The sequence below is a fragment of the Notothenia rossii genome (genome assembly GCF_949606895.1).
Source record: "Notothenia rossii genome assembly, chromosome: 6".
Taxonomy (NCBI): domain Eukaryota; kingdom Metazoa; phylum Chordata; class Actinopteri; order Perciformes; family Nototheniidae; genus Notothenia; species Notothenia rossii.
Window position 1 is genome coordinate 33,940,329 of NC_136909.1, and position 13,208 is coordinate 33,953,536.

Here is a 13,208-nt window from a genome sequence, read left to right on the forward strand (position 1 = left end):
CTGGTTACCTGAAGGTTTTCTTCCCATACAGGATTTTATTACACATGTTTACATGTGTAAAAAGGGGGAGTGTGGGATATTTTCATTTAGGGACTGGAAGAAACCTGCCGCCCCAACTCAGATGTTCAATCTGACCATTGATTGACAGTTTTAGATTTAACCTGCTCCATATCTGGGGATAAGATACTGTTTGATGAATGTTGACATGTTTCTAATATTGATTGAGTTATAACAGGTAACACAGATGCAGAATCAGTGGCCAAGGGGCTACTGAGAGAGGTAATTCCAGAATGAGAATACCAGAGAAGGTGAACTGGGATAATGAAAACAATTTTGTAATATTTCAACAGGTATTAAAGTAACTGAGGTTTGAAATGTAGAAAGAACATATTACAGCTAAGTTAAAACATAGTAATGTAATGAGATAGAATTTAATTTAGACAACATCTTGTAACTAGCCTGGTAAAGAAGTAAAAGCCATAGACTGTTTAGATCATTATGGGGATGTACATTTAATTTAAAGTCATAATAGAAAGACATTTGATGACAGTATGTTGAATTTCTGTATTCATTTTTCAGCTTGATAATATCCAAGCAGTGACAGGTAGAAGCAGTCTCGCCTGGAAATTATTCACTTTGTCAGTATCATGATTTTAGTTGTTTTTAATCCATAACATTAGTGTGTTTCTTTACCAGAAACATTAGCAGTTCATATTATATTTAGATTTTAAATGGGATCTCAAGGATTTCATTTATAATAACACAGATGCTTGTCAGGAATTCAGAGCTATTGAGATATGTTATTTAGTTCACCTGAAGATGTTGGGGTTTATTTTGTTGACACAGGCCAAGTATTAGAATTCTGAAGCGGCCTACCAGTGGTGGGTCAAACACCTGAGGGCCCAGAAGCACTGAGCGTAGACTTGAGGGGTGGGTATCAGATTTCTCCACACAGGTTGCTGACGCCAAAAGGGGGACCCGAGGAGCAGGAGGCCGACACAGCGGAGTTCGTCTGGCTGAAGGTCGTCAGGCCTACGTGACTCAACCCCAGGTTCTCCGGCCTCTACAGAGTGACCCAGAGGACATCTCATGCCGTCCGCCGAGGAGCAAAGGGGGACATCTGGTACTACTGGAGCCAGTGTGCGGCGAGGAACACTCCGGCTAGGACCTTGGAGGACATCAGGATGGACCTGGCTATCGTCAACGCGGACATCCCTACAGCAGACGACTTGGAAGCAGGCATCAGCGGACTGGAGGAGAAGGACCTCGCGGACATCCCTACAGCAGACGACTTGGAAGGAGGCGTCAGCGGGCTGGGGGACTTCTCGAGGCAGCAGAGGAGTCTACTTCTCTCTGATCAGATTCATCAGTTCCACCTTTGAAGGAAAGGCCGCATCTCCCCCTCCCTATCAGCTGCCTTTGTTGGCGTATTCCGCTTCGGAGGTGGGGGGAGGGGGGGGTGGGGGGTCCTGATGATTCAACAACACGCAAGGATGCTGCTTTCTGGCACTCAGGCTCTCACTCTGATAGTTTCTTCATTGTCATTGGAGGTTGTTTTCTGTTCTCAAGGGTTTAATGAAGGGGGACGGACACAGTATTAAAGAAGGACAGTAGTTTTGTTTCAAATGTCTTATGTGTGTTGGTCTCGTTAATGCGAGACCAAAAAGGGGGAATTGAAGGATTATTTGAATTATTTGAAGGATTATTTGAATTATTTGAAGGATTAAAGTAACGTGTTATGGCAGGAAAGTTAAATCTGGTATATTCATTTTAATGTCACCTTATATATATTCATGTGTGTTAAATTTGAAGGGACAAAGTATCTTTTCCCTCCCCCAATATATTGAGGTGAAGTCCTTGTGCTTAGAGAAGAGATGGGAGCATGGGACACCCTTATTTGGGAATAGGGCCAAGACTCTGGAATGTTTCCCTCGTAAAAGAAGGGTGTGCGCTACACAATCTTGTAGCAGATGTGTGTGTGTTTTCATTGAAGTAAATATAAGTGCTACAGGATTACTGGTCAACTATACCTCTGTTCTTGTTCTTTCATGTGTGGGTACTAAATGGCTACAAACATTGTGGAGAAATTAGCTTAAACATCTTTTATTACTCTATATGAAATGGAAGCAGTTTTTTATGACAGGGACGAGAGAGCTGGGGGAGGGAGCGCATTCCGAGGAGTTTCAGAATGTCAATTGTCAGGGGAATCGACTTGTTTTCAATAGAGGTGTGTGGTTGGTTACTTTGTATTAATAATAACAGTATGTGTAAAGGAAGCTGGAAATATACAATGTGAAACCTTTTATTTGAAGTAAAGATGTGAACAATAGCTCAAACAAATGGAGGGGCTATAGGACAAATGAGTGTGTTCTCCATAGGTAAGCCTGTGTGAAGTTTGACTATTTGAAAAGCATCTCTAATACTGCTTAAGAGCATAGGTAATGTGTTCCTCGTTATTATTGATATGAAAGTAATTAACATGTATTACGTATATTTAGCCAACTATAACAACTATATCTTAAAACATACTTTTAACTTGTGTGTGGTAACCTGAAGGGGGGAAGATGGACTCAGGGACAAAGGGCCATAAAGGAGATGTGTGTGTGCTGGCTACAAGATGTGAAATAAGATAAGGAAACTTGTTGTTGAGAGCAAGTTCGTACCAGACACCACAAGGTGTCTGGTCTTCGTCAAACTGAATGAGACTTTTTGTTTCCGGGTTTCTTCTGCTGTGTCGCACTGATTGGGTGCGACAGGCCATGTGTTGGTCTCTCCCAATAAGATGACCTCTGGGGGAAAGCAGGCACACACCTCCTCCTGTGTTTTAGTATGAAAGCCTGTGTTTTCCTTTGGTTCGCGCTCTTGTTTTTCACCGGCCGTTCCTGAGACCTGTCTCACACGGTGGTAGAACCTGAGCCCGGAGTACTCTGCAGAGTGCTTCGTGATTTCTTTGTATTTGTATTTTGTATCGTTACTGTTTATCATTAAAGCAAGATTATTGTTTAACTTGTATTCTGGTGTTTCTTAATCCCTTCCTTTTCCCGAATTCACCCAGCTTAGCAAACGACACGCGGAGACGAGGTTGGTTTTCAACATCCTCCAAATCTCCAACACAATCTGGAACAAACTACCCAAATCATGCACGTCCGCAGAAACGCTTACTATTTTTAAATCGAGACTAAAAACAGATCTCTTTGCCGCTGCTTTTACTTGAGCTGCTCATATTCACACTACAGTATGCCTTTTAAACATGTATTGTATACCTGTGGTGTTTATTTTAATTATTTTAATTATATTTGCTTTGTAATGCCTGTTGTAAAATGCCATTATATATGTGTTTTTACTGTATGTATTCCTAAATAGTATTTTAATTTGTTTTGTAAAGCACTTTGAATTGTTCCGTACAGAAAAGTGCTATATAAATAAACTTGCCTTGCCTTGCAGCAAAACTTGACCGTCTCTTCTCTGTCATTGTAGACCGCAAATACCTCATTCCTTCCGTCTACTTGGATCCGAAATGCTTCTCGTTTTGAGCTGTCCCCCGTTCAAAGGAAATCGCCGCCAATCATATTTCCAGGCTGGCGCCAGGGCCGGGGGAGGGGTTACAAGGCGCGTCTGTTGCTGCATTCACTTGCACTCGGACATTAGAGATTTTCTCTCATAAATGCCCGATGAGCCACAACTTTTCTTTCAAGACAAAGCTGCCAACTGGGGTGGCAGCTGGGGTGGCAAGGCATTTTTCTGAGGTGGCAGCTGCCACCCCCTGCCACCCTGTAGAACCGCCACAGACGGGACGTCAACAAAGAACAGAAGACTTGAGATCTGGTGAGTCCTGCAACTGTAATGGAGTGAAACATGTATTTAAATAATCCTTAGTTTGTGAATGTTTTATTTTTTATTTAAGGTTACGTTTCTTCTTCTAGTTAGCTGAGTTTGTTCCCGTTAAGTTGGTATGCATCATTAATAGGTTGTTAAATGTTAAGAAGCCCTGAGATGCTGTTTCTTGCAAGATGTTGCGCGGGAAACTTAGCTTAACAGGTGGCTGCTAACGTTAGCTTACAGCTTATTGCAGTGCTGCCCCCCCACCCTCTTGTCTCCAACACAGGAGAATTACACATAAACATGCAGCGGGGTGTCACAGTGTCGCCAAGTTTAATGTAAAGTTTCACAGCTTTCTTACAGCAGAATCTAGTTTGTTAATGTTCAGTAGACAACAGCTAGCATAGCATAAAAAGCTAACCTCTAACGTTCGGCTAACTTGCTAGTTAGCTCTGCTCTATATATTACAAGCTAACATGACTAGCTAATGTCACACTGTGTGAACTAACATTGTTTTTGTATTACTACATCATACATGCTTGGTCCAAATCACTGCTAAAATTAATTATTTTTGAGAATGTATAGCAAAGAAACACTCAGCCATGCATGAAACAACATAGCGAAAGAATACGTGTAATGTTTGACCCATGTTGTGCCTTAGAAGTGAAGTGATAAAAACATGATTTTTATTCAAAAAGTAAGAAAGGGAAAAATTAGAATTGGTGTTGATCCAAAACAGGTTAATTGAGGAATACCTGGAATCCTGAATGGTTAAAGTATTTTATTGCAAAGATATTTACAATTAAATCTAATTCGGGTCACTTTTGACACATGTTGGTAGTATGTTGTGTAACAAAGGGTTAACATGACAGCTGTGATGTTCACTCTTTTGACCAGTGGACAGTGAGGACTATGGAAGAGAAGATGTGATGGCTTTGTGTGGAAAGTTGCTGAAGCCAGCCTGTGTCCCTCATCAGTCTCTCCAGGCAGCACCCACCTATTCTTCCATCTTGCAGATGGAAAGACTTTGATATGTGAGTAATAACTAACTTGTGTCTAACATAATATTGAATGTGGTTTCGTAAAGTATTTCAAAATACCCCATATTGTACAGGACGATCAGACCTTGTTCAACAAAGATCATCAGACAATTGTTTTGTCTTTAAGGTACAGCCGCATCAGAGAGTCTGAGTTTGAAGAAAACACTAACATTTTATTTAGTGTTGTTTAATCAATCAATATTTACTGGTCTTGAATTTCCTCACTGGATTACAAAATGCTCGAATGTTATTGTACAGGGACATTATGCAGATTTAATCACCTGAAGATAAAAATATAGATTCAGCAATATGTACCATTTTAAGGAAATAGACTGTTAGCGGTATTGACCAAAGCTCCGCAACTGTAGCTAGGGGCTGCTAATGAAAACTCAAGTGCTCCATTTGTTGGTTTTTCTTTTTTATTAAGAATTGACCAAGCATATCTTCCTCTTCGAAATCCCAGTTGTACTTCGCTAACATGCAGTGCCTGGGAGGGTGCGTTTGATTGTTCCCACCCTTACCTCATTTATGGACTAGGCCATGTTAGACAAGCACTCACTTCACTTTAAGAGAAAGGGATTTCAGAAATCAGGTTATATGTGTGTGTGTGTGTGTGTGTGTGTGTGTGTGTGTGTGTGTGTGTGTGTGTGTGTGTGTGTGTGTGTGTGTGTGTGTGTGTGTGTGTGTGTGTGTGTGTGTGTGTGTGTGTGTGTGTGTGTGTGTGTGTGTGTGTGTGTGTGTGTGTGTGTGTGTTTCTAAGGTCCATCATACAAGATGTAGGGGATCTATTGGCAGCTGCTGATAATAACATCCATCATTATGGTTTACTAATAGTTATCACTTCACTTCCTCCTCCAGCACCTGGACACAGCAGGAACCTACGCCAGGATCCTGTTGGTGGACTTCAGCTCTGCCTTCAACACAACCCTCTGGCTGGAGGCTGCGCTCCATCAGGACCAAAACCTCTCTCCATCAGGACCAGAACCTCTCTCCATCAGGACCAGAACCTCTCTCCATCAGGACCAAAACCTCTCTCCATCAGGACCAAAACCTCTCTCCATCAGGACCAAAACCTCTCTCCATCAGGACCAACACATCTCTCCATCAGGACCAGAACCTCTCTCCATCAGGACCAAAACTTCTCGCCATCTCTACAAGGCCCGCCCCCCGACTGACACTTTACCTCAGCCACAACGCAGACTATGCATTACATAATGGAGATCACAGGATGGTAAATAATGACATGTTTAAATATTGCTTACTGCACATATTTTATATTCTATAATTGATTGCATTCTATTTCGATGTAAATGACTGCTTTATTTTATTTCTATCTTACTATATTTTTATTACAGTGTTCTTAATATAGTTGGCTATCTGTGTACCTTTTTTTATTTTTATTTTTTATTTGTATGCACCACGACACCTAGTCAAATTCCTCGTACGTGTGAACCCACCTGGCAATAAACCCGCTTCTGATTCTGATCTTTTTGTCCTCTAGGTTGCACTGCCAAGTCCACAGCAGCGCAGAATGGACAGAGGAAACATGATTGGGCCTCAAGTTTTTTGCAGCCAATATACATTCTCCTACAAACTTGGGATAGGAGGGTGAGTTAAAAAGTTATCCATTGGTTGGAACCTACATCCCCATTGTTAGACGTACTAAATCCTGCACACTGCTCCTTCAAATGGACAATGTGAACATATGTTGCCATTTTGCAATTTCTGTTATTTTCTGTTGAGAATGTTTCAAAGTAATCTTAAAAAATTAAACTTACTTTTTGTTTCTACTGTTTATAAGTATGGTGTTTAAATATGAAATGCTGTATTCATTATTTGTACTATAATTCTACAAATATTTTTATATTTTAAGTTTTCAGAGTAATTGTTTCCTACTGAACATTTTGTGATTTTATTGAACCTGTTTGATTGGAAAATGTTAGAAAAAAGCTGTAAAATAACAGTATTCTAGCTGTAGAACTTTAGGTTCTGTATTTATTTTAGTGTTTGATCATACAAATCTAATAAAAAAAATGTAAAAAACACTTTTTCTCATCAGAACTTTGTTTAAGGTATTTGAATGTAACATTTTAAGACAATGGATTTTGAAAAGAGAAGAAAGTTTCTTCTAAAATCTTTAAGGACAATTTCTGTATATTAATTGCTTTTGCACTTTATTTCAGTTAAAGTATTTTTACTTTAATTTTTATGGTTTTTGTTTGGCAGCCGCTGCTGCCAGTCATTTGACCGTTTTTTTTACGGGTTTTTTGCCCGTAGAAGTATTAGTGCTGTACTTTTATTAAAGGTTATTGATTGTAAAAAGAGGAGATAAATCCGTAAAATTAGAGTATTTGCCCGTAGAAGTATTAGTGCCGTACTTTTATTAAAGGTTATTTACTGTAAAAAGAGGAGATTAATCCGTAAAATTTGAGTATTTGCCCGTAGAAGTATTAGTGCCGTACTTTTATTAAAGGTTATTGACTTTAAAAAGAGGAGATACATTCGTAAAATTAGAGTATTTGCACGTTAAAGTATTAGTGCTGTACTTTTATTAAAGGTTATTGACTGTAAAAAGAGGAGATAAATCTGTAAAATTACAGTATTTGCCCGTAGAAGTATTAGTGCCGTACTTTTATTAAAGGTTATTGACTGTAAAAAGGGAGGATAAATCTGTAAAATTACAGTATTTTCCTGTAAAATCTTTAAGGACAATTCCCGTAAATGAATGGCTTTTTCACTTTATTTCAGTTAAAGTATTTGACTTTAATTTAAGGGTTTTTGTTTGGCAGCCGCTGCTGCCAGTATTTGGACCGTTTTTTTACGAGTTTTTTTTTTACAGTGTGTGTAATCTCATGTTCCGATTAACCCAGTTTCCCCCAAATCTCTTTTTTGTGTCCATATATACGCCGGGATCCTGAGTCGAGGCTAATCCTGTTGCTATGGTCGTGTGTCCTGGATCCTCTATCCTGAGTACTGGATCTGAGTCCTGGACTTCGAGTCGTGGCTGAACCTGTCTCTGCGGTCCTGCCAGACTCTCATCATACTACTTCCCTGATGGCTCTCACAAGATTGCTGACATCCTCGTGGATTCATCTTCTTATTATAGACATGCATTTCCAAACATTTGGACTACCTATGTTGTAAATATATTATCTTTTCGATTTACACACGGCATCTATTGCACGTCTGTCCGTCCTAGGAGAGGGATCCCTCCTCTGTTGCTCTCCCTGAGGTTTCTCCCATGTTTCCCTTTAAACTGTGGGGTTTTCTCTGGAAGTTTTTCCTTGTACGATGTGAGGGTCTAAGGACAGAGGGTGTCGTATTGTCATACTGATATTCTGTACAAACTGTGAAGTCCACTGAGACAAATGTAACATTTGTGATACTGGGCTATATAAATAAACATTGATTGATTGATTGATTGAAGGTCATTGGACAGACAAATTACAAATTAATTTAGGTTGCTTGGTTACTTTGAAGACTGCGTGAACCGGATTTTTTTTGCATAGGCCCCTGGCCGGCTCTGTTGCACCGGCTGCACCGGCGATAGTTACGCCACTGCATCCATGGGTACAACTTCAGATAAAAATGAACACATAATGAAATATGACCCCCGGTTTGATGATTGACAGGTCACAGAACAATGGGAGCCATCTACCCTTACCCACAATTTAAAGTAATTCACACATCTCCTCTTTACTCTTCTCTCTGTGTGGAGCAGCAAGTTCAGCTGTCAGAACAAAGTGAAAAACAAACAATGGCATAAAATATTATTAATATGTCGGGTATTAATAGATTTATTTATTTTCTTCTCAGTGTACCAGAATGCGTAGTTTATATTGTAGTATTTCAAAAGATCAGACCCCCCTTCTGGGGGTTGAGTTTTCAGCATGTGTGCCTTTTTATGTTATACAGTTCAGCTTTGATTCCATCATCTCATTAAACGTCTTTGAAAGCATTCTTTAGTTCTGTGAAAGGATATAAGGGATATATGCACTGTACTTCACTTAATTAATATTGTATGCTGAAAAGCGTATATATTACAGCACAGGGCTCGACATTAAGGACTGCCCGATGGCCCGGGGCCATCTAGTATTTAGCTCGGGCAATGCTCGTGGATCCAGTAATGAGTGACCCGACAGTAAAACAAACATATCTATAACTAGTTTAGGTAGTTTGAGAGGTAATTCAAATAGCTACGTGTGATATTCTAACCTGAAGTGTGTGTTTTGTTCCGCTCACAACTGCATGTGATCATGCAGAGCTGCGTGTCGTCTCGTCAGCAGCAGCTGATCTCTCTCCCGTAAGATTAGACTTCACTCGCGTTTATGTCCATATCGATCAGATCCAGCTAGTTCTAGCTAATGATATGACTACCTGCTTATTAAAAGACACCTAAACAATAAGTGTCGCTATGCAACTGGGTGAGGCCACACAGTATAACGCAGCATTATGCATTTGTGTACATGCCAGCCGGAACCCCGAGGCATTACCAACAGATCAACGCACAATCAACCCATACAGGACATCTCTTTCTCCACATTAAGTGTTAGACATTAGAATTGACTATTCTTGTCTGTCACATACTCTTCTTGTCTGTCACATAAGTGGCGCAACTGAAGCGGTATTGCGCTAAAGGGAAATTATTTTGACCGGAGAGATTTAGATTTGCGGCTAACGGGAACTCTGACGTCGCCATTTTGTGTGCTTCGCGGATGCATTCGGCTCCTCTCGACTGCTGCTCGGGTCTGCTCGGTCAGCTTCCGGATGAGGAGGCATTCGTTCGACCAACTTGAAGTAGATAACATTACAAACATTTTTAACAGGAGCCATAATAGTGTAAATAATGTTTGTTTTGGCAGTTATAACTGAATGTAATGTTTTCTACTTTTTTACATCTGGGAAGGCATTTGCCTTCATCAGATGGAGAGTGTCTTGACTCTTGACCAACAACTTAAGTATTTCGTATAGCTATGCAGGGCATGCAAGCGAACAAACAAACAAGAACAAACAAACAAGTGAAATGAAGAATAAAATTGAAATTGTACAATATAGTATTGTGGTGGTTCATCTTATAATTCAGTCTATAGAATGCAGCAGACAGCATAAGACCTGCAACAATCTAAATGTTCTAGGGGGAGGCCCCCCAAAACCTTTTTGCGTCATTTCGTCAGCGCGCATTTTTCAGGGCAGTCTCTATTGGGCTCAGGGCCATCTGTAAATTAGCTTAGATGGCCCACAGGGCCATCTCCCAAAATCCTTAATGTCATGCACTGCAGCACGATTTTTTGTTGAATAGATTTGAGTGGTTACAAATTTTGGGTCGCGATTTATTGACAAAGGAAGAAAGTGGGTCCCGACCCGAGGCCTGACCAGTTGAGAACCACTGCTTTAAAGTGTTCTCAAAGCTGGTAAAGGTGCAGCTAGTTTTAATGACTTTGTATGCAGGGTAGCTTGTGAATTTACTCCAGGTTTAACTTAAGTCTTATTTAAGTGTTTACTATATTTCACATCATTAGTACACAATATACATCTGAATTGTGGTAGAGTAGAAGTACAAAACAGCAATACATTTAAATACTCCAGTGAAGTACAAGTCCCTCAAAATTACTTACTGTAAGTATAATACTTTAGTAAATGTACTTTACTGTACCAAATGTACTCAAAGCAGCTTAACAATGATGTCCTTTTAAACATTATTTTAACTTGACCTTGAAAATTGGGACCAAACTCCTGTGTTCCCACGTGTTTACAACAAATAGAGTAGCTTGACATTCTGAGATGAAACTTTGTACTCTCAATACACTCACCTTGGGTGTGTCCAGGTGAGGTCCACCTCTGCATGAGGGTCGGCCCCTGCCACCCCATGATCCCTGACATGGAGGGCTGCCCCCTCTGTAAACCTGGCGTGGCTGATCAAGCTGTTCCAACAACTGGAAGACATCACAAGTTAAACACTCATTATTTTAATTTGATGCTAATCATGTGTTAATGAGACTAATCCTCGCAATGATTCAGGTAATTTGCTTAATGGCTCCAGTCCAGATTACAGCAATCAGTCACGTTTGATAAGACGTCTGTTGTGCGGCAGGGGTAAAACTCGGTGGAGGAGCGGAGGACAGGGAACAGGTAAAGGCCAGCAGGCCTCCAAGAGTGTGAAGACATGCAAGTCCACCAACCCTCTCACCTTTGAGCCTTTAATGTGGATGAAGGGGAGAGATTTTTTGATATTACCCACTTAAATTCTTACAATCTAGAATTCAATAGGATAAAGGGAAGCAAGAGAGCACTGATTTAAATCAGGAATTTAGCCACGTTTACTTTTGAGAAGACAGTTACTAGTATCGAAACAAACTATTTAGACAAGTCGAGCAAAAAAAGTAATGTGAATGGAGTCAACAAACAAACCAAGAGTTTCAACGAACCTGCGTGTGCTGATCTTACAGTAACTGTTAACATAAAAAAGCTAACCAGACTTTACTTAAAAGGTAGGGTATGTACATTTGAGAAACCGGCTCGAGATACACTTTTTGTTATATTCCATGGAATGCTCTTAACATCCCGATAGCAATGAATATCTTAAGTGCTTTGACAAAAAATCCATACAAACATGTCATCTGTGGAAGCCGTAATACTGTAAAAACTTCGACCAATCATTTTAGCCGGCCCGGCTAAAATAACTGGATGGCCTACCTGCCTGTCAGCCTTCCACCTGTGCACAAACTTATCTCGTGCCCTCATTGGTCATGTGCACGTTCGTGTGTGTTGGAGGAGGGGCTCTATAAAGAAGTGGCACATTTCCTCCGGTCATGTATTTTCAAATTCTAGTGATCTCCGGTTTTCTCAAACTTAGCTACCCCACCTTTAATGTACAATACGGACAATATAACATGTTGGCCCAACCGTAGTAAGAAGTCCACATGCACAAGTTCTGGTATATCTATTTACTATGGATTTACATAAACTGCCCTGTTGGTTATAAAAAAGACACTCAATTCAAATTGGAAATACAATAGACCTAATAGGTTCCATTGTCAATAACTTATTTTCCATTCAAACATTTTACACACACTTGCTTTTCCTTCATCGTGGTCAGAAGAATTATAATTGAGGGTTATATTCTAAATATAATTAAATTTAAGTTTAAATGTCTATTGCCATGTCTTGTTATCAAACTGTTGATAGGTAACCCTACAACGGCTGGCATACTGTCACATTTTATATTAAGCCTATTTTTAACAAAATGGGGGGAAAACATTGACACATCGTATCTTGCATACATTTTACTAGCACAACTTCTCTGCTCAGGCCTAGAACAGAACTGAAATCAGTAATAATCTAAATGTTTAATGAATAGGTAATGCCAAAATACAATGTGCAAATTAGCTACTGTATACACTATACAAGGTAACTGCATTTAAGAAAAGATAAATGGCAGTGCCTTCTTTTTATTCACACATAGCCATAGCACTTCTTATGTGGTGCTGGAAGGTATATTAGCCAGATAACTAGCTTCCACTGCAGAAGCTACAGGCTACTGTAGCTAAGCTAGTTTGAAGCTGAGCTATATTAGCCAAACAAACACAAAATGTCGGTAGCTTATGCTAGTCTAAAAAACTAAGTTGAATATAATTTTTTTGCTGGCCATGAAATTAGCTTTAAAATATAAGTAATTTCCTGTCTTACCTCATGAGTTTCTCCACCAGACTGTAGTTTCCTGCATCATTTCAGATAAGTTTGCATTGTGGTCTTAGCCTCCTGATAGTTTTAGCTATCAACTCAAGTTTGGCTAGCAGCATGGCTAGAAGAGGGGGCGGGACTTTTTTCATTTAACTGGGTCGACTTCATGAAATATAAATATTATGAGCCAATTTAAAGCAAAATTATATGATTCTTATGACTGTATATGTTCTTAATGCAATTTATTTAACTGTTAAAGAGGCCATTTTAAACAATTCAGCTTTTAAAACGTTTATTTAGGAGTGTTTCTTTGATTTGGTGGAGTCCTGTTTAATTGACAGTGCTCTTAGCCAATGACAGTTCATAGGACAGTTTTTTTGTTGGATCAATTATGTCCTACAATGTTGGCTATCAATTCGTTTGCTCAAGCCAGCCGTGTCCTATCTAGTTAGGTGTGCGCAGGGTGCACGTTCACATAAAAGGGGTGGCCTCTGGAGCATTCGACCAATCACAAACATGGAGAAGCGTACTGACAGCGCAGGGTCATACTTCCTGAATGAAAAGTCAACTATTAAACATATTATTACCGGATTATTACCGGAAATCCCAGAAGTTATCTTGCTAAATTAAAATCCTGCTTCGTAGTATACCCCCCTGTTCTTTCTGAGG

At 39.8% G+C, this 13,208-nt stretch overlaps 1 protein-coding gene and 1 long non-coding RNA gene across 2 annotated transcripts in view; one reads left to right on the forward strand and one right to left on the reverse strand.

Annotated features, from left to right (window-relative positions):
* Window positions 1-13,208, reverse strand: part of LOC307043404 (uncharacterized protein) — an 86,451-nt gene that overhangs the window by 47,303 nt on the left and 25,940 nt on the right. The window contains exon 2 of the mRNA XM_079687832.1: window positions 10,670-10,792. The gene's annotated coding sequence lies outside the window, so the exon portion shown is untranslated. The remainder of the gene's footprint in view (window positions 1-10,669; window positions 10,793-13,208) is intronic.
* Window positions 3,077-10,613, forward strand: LOC307044361. Its single transcript, XR_013809612.1, has 3 exons — window positions 3,077-3,825; window positions 4,717-4,853; window positions 5,718-10,613. It is a non-coding gene; the product is annotated as an uncharacterized lncRNA (long non-coding RNA).